The 12,529-nt window shown below is 46.4% G+C and overlaps 4 non-coding genes across 4 annotated transcripts; all 4 read right to left on the bottom strand.

Moving 5' to 3' along the window:
• Positions 1-777: 777 nt before the first annotated feature.
• trnav-cac (transfer RNA valine (anticodon CAC)) lies at positions 778-850 on the bottom strand. The gene has a single exon. It is a non-coding gene; the product is annotated as a tRNA-Val (tRNA).
• A 567-nt stretch (positions 851-1,417) lies between these two features.
• Positions 1,418-1,489, bottom strand: trnaw-cca (transfer RNA tryptophan (anticodon CCA)). The gene has a single exon. It is a non-coding gene; the product is annotated as a tRNA-Trp (tRNA).
• Positions 1,490-4,413: 2,924 nt separating this feature from the next.
• On the bottom strand, positions 4,414-4,496 carry trnal-cag (transfer RNA leucine (anticodon CAG)). The gene has a single exon. It is a non-coding gene; the product is annotated as a tRNA-Leu (tRNA).
• A 685-nt stretch (positions 4,497-5,181) lies between these two features.
• trnav-cac (transfer RNA valine (anticodon CAC)) lies at positions 5,182-5,254 on the bottom strand. The gene has a single exon. It is a non-coding gene; the product is annotated as a tRNA-Val (tRNA).
• Positions 5,255-12,529: the final 7,275 nt, after the last annotated feature.

Genomic DNA, 12,529 nt, shown 5'->3' with positions numbered 1-12,529 from the left:
CAAGTAAAGACTGTCGGAAGTGGGATTCGAACACACGCCTCCAGAGAAAATTGCGACCTAAACGCAGCGCCTTAGACCGCTCGGCCATCCTAAATTATTCCTTTTAATTCCGCATCTCATCACTTCCACATGAAGAACGTTTCCGTCCGGGTGCTTGTTCAATGCTGTTGAAGGCTCAGTGACCGGGACATCATCTCCCCCGGGGTTTTCCTGAGCTTGTGCTCGGTGTATGGGGAGGTTTGTCCCGGGTCCCTATTATCTTGCAGCTCCAGGGATGTGCAGTATCAATCTGAGCTCTGGAGCTGGGGAGAAGCGAATAATTAATGGGTTTGTTTTCGGGCCTGAAATGCGGCTTAGATCTGTTGGTATTAACCGAGGCCGGGGCTGCGAGATATTTCAGTTTGTTCACGTTTAATCAGAGGAATATCCGCAGTCAGGAGCTGAAAAGGACCAAGAGCTGAAAAAACACCAGAAAAAAGAAGAAATATCAGCAATTGTGATCAATTCTTTAATGTGTGTTCTGGTAGTTTAGCGGTTTAATTGTTTTAATCAACATTCATTAACCGAAAGCGTTGTTTTGCAGAATGAAATAAATGCTCACAGTAAGGGACAGTCGAAAGTTGAGTAATTTAACTTTAATAATTTGTGCAAGTTTATTCATTGACGAAGATTTATACCCTATCAGAATTTACGCACTGTGTATTTTAGGAGTCTGCTTTAAATTGTTCGTTGCTTCTGACACAAGAAACCTGTTAAATTTATTTCACAGAAAAATAATGTTTCCGCCCGGGCTCGAACCGGGGACCTTTCGCGTGTGAGGCGAACGTGATAACCGCTACACTACGGAAACCTCTGTTGAATTGAGCATCGAGAAAGCACTGTTCAGACAGAAGGGACACTACAGAATCGCTCTTTCTGCAATGATTTCCTTTCACTGGCATTTCTCTGACCGAACTGCACAAGTCAAAAATGTTCCTTTGAAACTCATTAAACTGTCGAATTTCCTTCCCTCTGGTTTAACCCAGGCGTTTAACTTGTTCTGCAACCCATGAACCAGGTTCACCTGAATTCCAAGGTGTGTAAGGAAATCAAGCTTCAAAAGCCCTTTCATTAGCCACAGGGATTCAGGCAATTTTCTGATCGCAAAGCGCTTTCTCACCTTGTCAATATCTCTCGTCTATTTGCCGGTGTTTCCCGATTCTGCCTGTCTCTCTGGCTCTGTTTATTCTGTGTGACCACCTGCAGGTTGATTTTGAGCGAATACCTGTGCTTGTGTTTTGTCACATTAAATAAATGAGGAATTGTGGCGCTTCTCTCCCTGACACTGGGGAAAGAGTGAGACAGTGCTTGGAGCAAGTGTCTGGTTCTTGTGAAACGGCAAAGAAAACAATAATTCTGGAATTACCCGGAAAAACAGTGACCCCGACGTGATTTGAACACGCAGCCTCCTGATCTGGAGTCAGACGCGCTACCGTTGCGCCACGAGGTCCTACAATCTAAACCGCGCTGTTTTTATATACACACGTTCCACAAACACTGTTTCATTCCTCCTGCCTTCTCCTGATTCCTCAGTGTCATGCACAGAGGCGCCTCATGCCCTCATTTGTTTAACGTAACAAGCAGACACAAACACAGGTATTCCTTCAAAATCAACCCGCAGGTGGCCACAGACACAATAAACAGAGCCAGAGAGAAAGACAGAATCGGGAATCTCCGGGAAATAGACAAGATATATTGTCAAGGACTAAAGCGTTTTGCGATCAGAAAATTGCCTGAACCCCTGTGGTTAATGAAAGGGATTATTGCTGCTTGAGTTCCTTATACGCCTTGGGCTTCTGGAGAACTTGTTTCGCAGTTTGCAGAAATGCGGCTCAGACATGCTGTAGTGACCGGGCCGGAGCCACCAGGTACCTGACTGCAATCAGCGACAATGAAATGCAGTTTTAACAGGCCCGGCTAGCTCAGTCGGTAAAGCATGAGACTCTTAATTTCAGGGTCGTGGGTTCGAGCTCCCAGGTTAAGCGGTATTTATTTTGTTAAACTTTTATGTTGCTTTCAAAGCGTCATTAATTGAGCGATAACCTTGTTTTGCACAATGAAAGAAATGCGAACTGAGAAAATACTGCAGAAGCTGGAAATCTGAATTGAAACAGAAAATGCTGGAGATACTCAGCAGGTCAGGCAGCTTCTGCGAAGAGAGAAACAGAGTTAACGTTTCAGGTCGATAACCTTTCGTCAGAACTGGAAAAAAGAGGTAATGGAACAGATTTTTAAGCAACTGTAGGGGATTCTATGAGATCATGGCTGATCTCCTGCCTCAATTCCATTCACCGCCCCTATTGCCATATCTCTTGATGCCCTTACCAGTCAGAAATCTACCGACTTCTGTTTTGAACATACGCAATGACTGAGCCTCCACAGCCCTCTGGGGTAGAGAATTCCAAAGATTCACCACCCTCTGTGTGAAGAAATTTCTTCTCCTCTCAGTCCTGAATGGCCTAACCTTTATCCTGAGGCTGTGGCCCCTGGTTCTAGACTTCCCAGCCAAAGGAAACATTCTCCCAGCATCCAACCGATCAAACCCTGTAATAATTTTGCATGCTTAATGAGATCCCCTCTCATTCTTCCGAATTCAAGAGACTGCAGTCCTAGTTTACTCAATCTCTTCTCATACGAGGTCAGTGACAGTCTTGCAAATGGTGACTTGATATTCGGTAGTGGGGTCATGGTCCAGGTGGAGGTAGGAGGAGGTGTTGGAGAGTTGGCGTACAGCTTCTGCTAGGTAGCGGTCGGTTCACCAAACAGCAACAGCACCACCCTTGTCAGCAGGTTTTGTGCTTTGCATGTTAACTGTTAACTGTTACCCATATCTCATTTTACACAATATATGGGCTACTCCAGCTCCCAATTCGTTTGTTCTTAGTTGTTATTTCCTCACACAGGAGAGCAATCTCGCCCCTGGACAAGCAGAAGGAGCAAGTTCCAACCAAATGGTTCCGCAAACGTGATAACAGCTACACTGTGGAACCGTCTCCACTTTCAGTACCAGGTCAGATGGAAATGTTAAAATTTTTTGAGGATGTAACTGGTAGAATAGATAAGGGAGAACCAGTGGATGTGGTGTATTTGGACTTTCAGAAGGCTTTCGATAAGGTCCCACATAAGAGATTGGTGTGCAAAGTTAAAGCACATGGGATCGGGGGTAAGGTACTGACTTGGATAGAGAACTGGTTGGCAGACAGGAAGCAAAGAGTATGTCTAAACGGGTATTTTTCCAAGTGGCAGGCAGTTACTCGTGGGGTAGGCAGGGATAAGTGCTAGGACCCCAGCTACTCACAATATATATTAATGATCTAGAAGGTTGAAATTGATATAATAACTCCAAGTTTGCAGACGACACAAAGCTGGGTGGGCATGTGTGCTGTGAGGAGGATGCAGAGAAACTCCAGTATGATATGGACAGGTTAGGTGATTTAGCAGAAGCATGGCAGATGCAGTGTAATGTGGATAAATGTGAGGTTATCAACTTTGGAGGCAAAAACAGGAAGACAGCTTATTATCAGAATGTCAATAGATTGGGAAAAGGGGAACTGCAATGAGACCTGGGTGTCCGTGTACACCAATCGCTGAAGGTAAGCATGCAGGTGCAGCAGGTGGTTAAGAAGGCAAATGTTGGCCTTTATAGTGAGAGGTTTCGAGTACAGGAGCAAGGATGTCTTGCTGCAGTTGTACAAGGCATTGGTGAGACCATACCTTGAGTATTGTGTGCAGCTTTGGTCACCTTATCTGAGGAAGGATGTTCTTGCCATGGAGGGAGTGCAGCGAAGTTTCACCAGACTGATACATGGGATGGCAGGAATGACGTATGAAGACAGATTGAGATGATTTGGCTTATATTCGCTGGAGTTTAGAAGAACGAGAGGGGATCTCATTGAAACTTACAAAATTCTAACAGGACTAGACACACTAGATGCAGGAAGAATGATCCCGATGGTGCGGGAATCCAGAACCAGCGGTCACAGTCTAAGGATAAGGGGTAAGCCGCTTAGGGCTGAGATGAGGAGGAATTTCTTCACCCAGAGAGTGGTGAACCTGTTGAATTCTGTACCACAGAAGGCAGTTGAGGCCAATTCATTAAATATATTCAAGAAGGAGTTAGATATATTTCTTAAGGCTAAAGAGATAACGGGATATGGGGAGAAAGCAGGGACAGGGTACTGAATGTGGATGATCAGCCATGATCTCATTAAATGGTGGAGCAGGCTCGACGGGCCGAATCCTGCTCCAATCTTCCATGTTTCATATGTGAATGGAGCAGGTGAACTGCTGAATCCCACTTTTAAGGGATGTCCCAAAGTGCTTGACAGTGGTGTGAAAATAAATGAGTTCCGCTTGGTAATTCAAAGTAAAGACTGTCAGAAGTGGGATTCGAACCCACGCCTCCAGAGGAGACTGCGACCTGAACGCAGCGCCTTAGACCGCTCGGCCATCCTGACTCGCTTCATTAATTTCTGCATCTCATCACTTCCACATGAAGAACGTTTCCGTCCGGGTGCTTGTTCAATGCTGTTGAAGGCTCAGTGACCGGGATATCATCTCCCCCGGGGTTTTCCTGAGCTTGTGCTCGGTGTATGGGGAGGTTTGTCCCGGGTCCCTATTATCTTGCAGCTCCAGGGATGGGCAGTATCAATCTGAGCTCTGGAGCTGGGGAGAAGCGAATAATTAATGGGTTTGTTTTCGGGCCTGAAATGCGGCTTAGATCTGTTGGTATTAACCGAGGCCGGGGCTGCGAGATATTTCAGTTTGTTCACGTTTAATCAGAGGAATATCCGCAGTCAGGAGCTGAAAAGGACCAAGAGCTGAAAAAACACCAGAAAAAAGATAAGAAATATCAGCAATTGTGATCAACTCTTTAATGTGTGTTCTGGTAGTTTAGTGGTTTAATTGTTTTAATCAACATTCATTAACCGAAAGCGTTGTTTTGCAGAATGAAATAAATGCTCACAGTAAGGGACAGTCGAAATTTGAGTAATTTAACTTTAATAATTTGTGCAAGTTTATTCATTGACGAAGATTTATACCCTATCAGAATTTACGCACTGTGTATTTTAGGAGTCTGCTTTAAATTGTTCGTTGCTTCTGACACAAGAAAACTGTTAAATTTATTTCACAGAAAAATAATGTTCCCGCCCGGGCTCGAACCGGGGACCTTTCGCGTGTGAGGCGAACGTGATAACCGCTACACTACGGAAACCTCTGCTGAATTGAGCATCGAGAAAGCACTGTTCAGACAGAAGGGACACTACAGAATCGCTCTTTCTGCAATGATTTCCTTTCACTGGCATTTCTCTGACCGAACTGCACAAGTCAAAAATGTTCCTTTCAAACTCATTAAACTGTCGAATTTCCTTCCCTCTGGTTTAACCCAGGCGTTTAACTTGTTCTGCAACCCATGAACCAGGTTCACCTGAATTCCAAGGTGTGTAAGGAAATCAAGCATCAAAAGCCCTTTCATTAACCACAGGGATTCAGGCAATTTTCTGATCGCAAAGCGCTTTCTCACCCTGTCAATATCTCTCGTCTATTTGCCGGTGTTTCCCGATTCTGCCTGTCTCTCTGGCTCTGTTTATTCTGTGTGACCACCTGCAGGTTGATTTTGAGCGAATACCTGTGCTTGTTTTTTGTCACATTAAATAAATTAAAGACACAATAAACAGAGCCAGAGAGAAAGACAGAATCGGGAATCTCCGGGAAATAGACAAGATATATTGACAAGGACTAAAGCGTTTTGCGATCAAAAAATTGCCTGAACCCCTGTGGTTAATGAAAGGGATTTTGCTGCTTGAGTTCCTTATACGCCTTGGGCTTCTGGAGAACTTGTTTCGTAGTTTGCAGAAATGCGGCTCAGAGATGCTGTTGTGACCGGGCCGGAGCCATCAGGTACCTGACTGCAATCAGCGACAATGAAATATATTTTCAACAGGCGCGGCTAGCTCAGTCGGTAGAGCATGAAACTCATAATCTCAGGCTCGTGAGTTCGAGCTCCCACGTTGGACGGTATTTATTTTGTTAAACTTTTATGTTGCTTTCAAAGCGTCATTAATTGAGCGATAACCTTGTTTTGCACAATGAAAGAAATGCGAACTGAGAAAATACTGCAGAAGCTGGAAATCTGAATTGAAACAGAAAATGCTGGAGATACTCAGCAGGTCAGGCAGCTTCTGCGAAGAGAGAAACAGAGTTGACGTTTCAGGTCGATAACCTTTCGTCAGAACTGGAAAAAAGAGATAATGGAACAGATTTTTAAGCAAGTGTAGGGGATTCTATGAGATCATGGCTGATCTCCTGCCTCAATTCCATTCACCGGCCCTATCGCCATATCTCTTGATGCCCTTACCAGTCAGAAATCTACCGACTTCTGTTTTGAACATACGCAATGACTGAGCCTCCACAGCCCTCTGGGGTAGAGAATTCCAAAGATTCACCACCCTCTGTGTGAAGAAATTTCTTCTCCTCTCAGTCCTGAATGGCCTAACCTTTATCCTGAGGCTGTGGCCCCTGGTTCTAGACTTCCCAGCCAAGGGAAACATTCTCCCAGCATCCAACCGATCAAACCCTGTAATAATTTTGCATGCTTAATGAGATCCCCTCTCATTCTTCCGAATTCAAGAGACTGCAGTCCTAGTTTACTCAATCTCTTCTCATACGAGGTCAGTGACAGTCTTGCAAATGGCGACTTGATATTCGGTAGTGGGGTCATGGTCCAGGTGGAGGTAGGAGGAAGTGTTGGAGTATTGGCGTACAGCTTCTGCTAGGCAGAGGTCGGTTCGCCAAACAGCAACAGCACCAACCTTGTCAGCAGGTTTTGTGCTTTGCATGTTAACTGTTAACTGTTACCCATATCTCATTTTACACAATATATGGGCTACTCCAGCTCCTAATTACTTTGTTCTTAGTTGTTATTCCCTCACACAGGAGAGCAATCTCGCCCCTGGACAAGCAGAAGGAGCAAGTTCCAACCAAATGGTTCCGCAAACGTGATAACAGCTACACTGTGGAACCGTCTCCACTTTCAGTACCAGTTCAGATGGAAATGTTAAAATATTTTGAGGATGTAACTGGTAGAATAGATAAGGGAGAACCAGTGGATGTGGTGTATTTGGACTTTCAGAAGGCTTTCGATAAGGTCCCACATAAGAGATTGGCGTGCAAAGTTAAAGCACATGGGATCGGGGGTAAGGTACTGACTTGGAAAGAGAACTGGTTGGCAGACAGGAAGCAAAGAGTATTTCTAAACGGGTATTTTTCCAATGCTACCGCGGCTACGCACTATTCAATTTCAATCCTAAGAAAGAAAATGTTCCAATAATGCGTAATACCACTTCCGCTGACATCTGTACGCGGGGGTCTTCCAAGCCTCATCCTGTTGACATTCAGCAAAAAAATATGGGATTTTCTTGAAGCGCTAAGAGAGACGTTACAACAAAGTTATAATTTTTACACGACAACTATCTGTCGCATATTAGTCACCTTATGACCCAAGTTAATTCAGATTCTCATCCTTGTTATCAAATCCATCCGCGGCCTCTTCCCCTCCCTATCTCTGTAACCTCCTCCAACCCTCCGAGATCTCTGCGCTCCTCCAATTCTGGCCTCTTGAGCACCCCCGATTTTCATCGCTCCGCCATTGGCGGCCGTGCCTTCAGCTACCTGGGCCCTAAGCTCTGGAATTCCTTCCCTAAACCTCTCGATCTCACTAGCTCTCTCTTGTCCTTTAAGACTCTCCTTAAAACCTACCTCTTTTACTGAGCACCTAACCTAATGGCCCTGAAATTCGAGTCTGGGGCTTCCCGCGGGTGCAAGCCCCCGACCTGCACTTACCTAGCGCACAGGCCATTGATCTGTGGGCCCGCATGAGATTCCGATCCTGGGCCTACTCCAACTGCCGGCGCGTGGTGCTTGCGTATCCCAGGGGCGCAGTTAGTTCGATGCATCCCCTGGGATCACGTGGGCCATGGAGAGTCAATGGTAGCAGGGAATGCTTCATTCATAAGTTTGACAGGAAGGGCTGTCAAACCTATAAATACTATAAGCTGCAAAACATCACTAAATCTTCAAATAATTTTTTTTTAAATCACATTTTAAAATAACTATAAATTACATGAAATAACTATTTTAAACAATAATTTAAATTTTTGAAAAAATTAATTATATCTTCTAATGGGGCTAAAAATAAACTTAACTTTCTTTAAATATTTAAAAATAATAAATCTGTGGAAAAAATGTTTTAATTTTAATTAATTCACCACTTACCTTGTTAAAAGCAGGCCTTGCGCCTGCTTTTTATATGTGTAACTCCTGGAGACTTATCCTCCCGGAGAAACCTGCAAAAAAAACCGTAAGTTCGATGCGCACGCACTGCCTCTCCGGCGCACATGTTCCACCTCTCAACCGCTTCTTTCAGGGGAACGGAAGTTCCGGTTTCCCGCGCATGCGCAGTGCATGCACGAAACTGGCACTTTCGTTGGGCCTATGCGTGAGTACCCCGTGCGTACTCACCCGTGGGGACCCGAATTTCTGGGTCATTACCTTTTTATGTGGCTCGGTGTCAAATTTTGTTTGATAATCGCTCCTTTGAAACGCCTTGGGAGATTTTGCTATGTTAAAGGAGCTGTATAAATACAAGTTGCTGTTATTGTATATTTGCACTCTTTAACCCTTTGTGCCTTATTAGTATTGTGATTCAGTGGCTCGCTTGAGATGTTATATGGGCAAATGCAGTTGCTGCTAACTTCGTTTTCCCTTTGATACAGCCTACTTCTCCCCACTCTGCAATCTTAGTCATATTCGGATTTGTTCCTCCCAGACCTGCTTTGTAACTGGCTTTCCTGAACTGTGAGGGTGGGTGAGGAAAATAAAAATGTAAAGAAGGGAAGAAAAAAATAAAAGAACATCATCGAAGCAGATAAACTTACAGCACAGAAGGAGGCCATTCGGCCCGTCGTGCCTGTGCTGGCTCGTTGAAAGAGCAGTCACGCTTAGTCTCGACCTCCCCGCATTCTGTCCGTAACCCTGTAAGTTGCTCAATCTCGAGGGCCTGTCCGACTCTGCTTTAAAATGATTTATGGAATCAGCTTCCACCGCCTTTCCAGATCCAGCGTTCCAGATCCTCACAACTTTCTGAGTGAAAACAATTCTCCTCATCTCCCCTCCAGATCTTTTTCCAATGGTTTTGAATCTGTGACCTCTGGTTATCGACTCACTCACCTGATGGAAATTTTTCTCTATTTATCGAGCCAAACCTCTCACCATCTTGAAAACCTCTATTAGGTCACCTCTTAACCTTCTCTGTTCCAAGGAGAACAGTCCAAACTTCTCCAACCTCTCCTCATAACTGAAGCCCCTCATCCCTGGTGACATCCCTGGTAAACCTCCTCTGTACCCTTTCTAAGGCCTTTTACATCTTTCCTGAAATGTGGTGTCCAGAATTGTCCTCAATACTCCAGCTGAGGCCTGACATCGATGAAAAAGAAAAAGGAGAAATGGAGGGAGGAAGAGAAAGAAAGAAAGACTTGCGTCTCTACAGCGCCTTTCATGACCACTGGATGTCCGAAAGCGCTTTACAGCCAATGAAGTGGAGTCACTGTTGTAATGTGGGAAACATGGCAGCCAATTCGCACATAGTAAGCTCCAACAAACAGCAATGTGATAATGATCAGATAATCTGTTTTAGTGATGTTGATTGAGGGATAAATATTGGCCCCAGGAAGAACTCCCCTACTCTTCATCGAAATAGTGCCACGGGATCTTTTACGTCCACTTGAGAGAGCAGACAGGGCCTTGGTTTAATGTCTCATCCAGAAGACAGCACCTCCGACAGTGCAGCGCTCCCTCAGCACTGCACTGGGAGTGTCAGCCTAGCTTTATATGCTCAAGTTACACTCCGACAGTGCAGCGCTTCCTTAGCACTGCACTGGTAGTGTCAGCCTAGCTTTATATGCTCAAGTTCCTTGGAGTGGGATTTGGACTCACAAGCATCTGGACTCAAAGGCAAATGTGCTACCCACTGAGCCACAGCTGACACTCAAAGAGCAAGGATAGCAGGAAGGAAAATATAATGGTTGAAAAGACAGAAAGAAGAAACTTCACAGGAAAGTGAGGAAGTATTTGATGTGATGGACAGTACAGAGGGAATTTATCTTTGTGTTTGTTGTATTGTACCTGCCTGGCAGTGTTTGATAGCATCATGTATACTGCAAAGGGAGCTATGCTTGTATCTAACCTGTGTTTATCTGACCTGTAGTGCTCAGTTTCATGTTGTACAGAAAACATTGGCCCAGAAATTCGGGTCGGGGGCTTCCCGCGGGTGCAAGCTTCCGACCTGCACTTACCTAGCGCGCCGGCCGTTGTGCTGTGGGCCCAGGTGGAATTCCGATCCTGGGCCTGCTCCAACTGCCGGTACGCAGTGCTTGCATATCCCAGGGGCGTAGTTAGTTCAAACCGTCCCCTGGTATCACGTGGGCCATGGGGAGCCAATGGTAGCAGGGAATCTTTATTCATAGATTTGACAGGAAGACCTGTCAAATCCATGAATTAGAGATCAGCCCCAAAACATAACTAAAACTTCAATAATTTTTTTTTAAATCACATTTTTAAAATAACCATAAATTACATAAAATAACTATTTTAAACAATAATTTAAATTTTTGAAAAAATTAATTACAGTTTCTAATGGGGCTAAAAATTAACTTACCGGCCTAGAAATTGGGTATAGCCCTGCTTGAGGCGTTAGAACTGGTGATGCGCAAAGTTTATAGCCAGACGAAACTTATCGCTGCCTGGCGTGATATTGGGTTGCATCGCCCCCAGAGGGGATTGAGGCGCTAAATCAGCCGTTGCACGGTGCTCTTAAGGCGCAAAAGGTCAGGCGCTACTCAATATCGACGCGGACGGGCGCAGCGCAGGTGAACTCAATGACGGGAAAGCACGAGACCTGCAGGCGCCGGCCGGCTCTTAAAGGGGTGGGTCAGTCAGCCTGAGCATCAACACCTAACGCCCTGTAGGCCTCAGATTCGGTGCTCGCCCTTGTCTGGCGGTACAAACTTGTTCATCATGGAGAAGGTTAGACAGAGAGCAGAGTGCTTCAGCACTTAGGCTCTGGACCACTTGGTGGCTGCAGTTGAACACCGTCGAGAGGTCCTGTATCCGGATAATGGCATGAGGCCGAATCAGAAGGCTTACCGATGATCTTGGAGGGAGGTTGCTGTGAGGGTCAACTCCAGCAGCATGGCGACCAGGACCCCTGTTCAGTGCAGGAAGAAATTCAACGACCTCACACGGATCGTTAGGGTGAGTGATGGTTTACCAAACTTGTGCTTCCCTCCATCTGCAGCTGACTTCGGGCACCCTGTTGCCATGATGCCCCAATGGCCATCTGTCAGCAAGCACCCATGACCCTTTCTGGCCACACACATGGACAGATGTCTCAAGGCCTCATGTAAGGGCTCTTGCACCATGGGGGGCATGTGAAGAGGTCTCAAGGCGTTAAGTAAGGTCTCTTGCACCATGGGGGGCATGCGAAGAGGTCTCCAGGCCTCATGTAAGGGCTCTTGCACCATGGGGGGCATGCGATGAGATCTCAAGGCATCATGTTACACGACTTCCCCTTCTTTCCCCTGCAGTCCAAGCTGGCGATGATTCGAAAGGAGCAGTGTCGAACCGGTGGCGGACCTCCACAAGTGGTCACTCTCACGGATCTGGAGGAGAGAGTGCACCAGATACTTGGAGGACGTCTGTCTGGTCCTGTGACCACTGCATCTGCCGACCCCATTACCGACAGCGAGGGTAAGACTCTCACCTTTTTCACCTGTTGCCTTTCACTTGGTCCCCCCGCCAGCATGCATCCTCAGTGTGCAGCCATGTCAGAGCTTTGCCGCAATCTGGCATGCCTTTCAGCAAAGCTGTCCTTTTGCTAAAGCCACTCTTCCACCTCCCACTTTCAGATGAAGCAGCACCAACTCAGGCTCAACGCGCTGAAGCTGCCAGTGCCAGTGCCACCGGAGGCGAGGACCAGGAGGAATCTGGACCAGCCATTGCAGAATCCGGGGAGCTGACACATCTACAGTCTGGGGATAGTAGTCCCCTGGAGGGGAGGGGGGGGGGCTCTGAGGATGACGCAGTTGCCGGACCAAATGGCATGCAGCCACGCACGGGGGATAGGCAAGTGCGGCCACCGTCTCCCCGCAGGGCAAGGCAGGTCGTCATGACTGCTGCACAGAGTGCAGATGAGGTCCGTCGCCTGGCTGAGATGAGCAAACAGGCCCGGCTCAGACACACGGAGCTGATGGCTGCAGTGGAGAAGATGCCTGAGTCAATAGATTCATTGGCTAGGAGTATGTTGGACTTCGGGGCAACAATGGAGTGGACTCTGCAGGGCTTTGGGGCAGCAATGGCGAGGTCTCTCCAGGTGTTCGGGGAAACAATGGACAGGACTATCCAGGGCTTCGGCCCAACAATGGAGAGGACTGTC

This window comes from Somniosus microcephalus, unplaced genomic scaffold (genome assembly GCF_052327205.1).
Source record: "Somniosus microcephalus isolate GS21.2 unplaced genomic scaffold, FLI_Smic_1.0 unresolved_chr4, whole genome shotgun sequence".
NCBI classification, from domain to species: Eukaryota; Metazoa; Chordata; class Chondrichthyes; order Squaliformes; family Somniosidae; genus Somniosus; species Somniosus microcephalus.
Note: the sequence above shows the minus strand (reverse complement) of the source record. Positions and strands in the feature narration are given on the sequence as shown.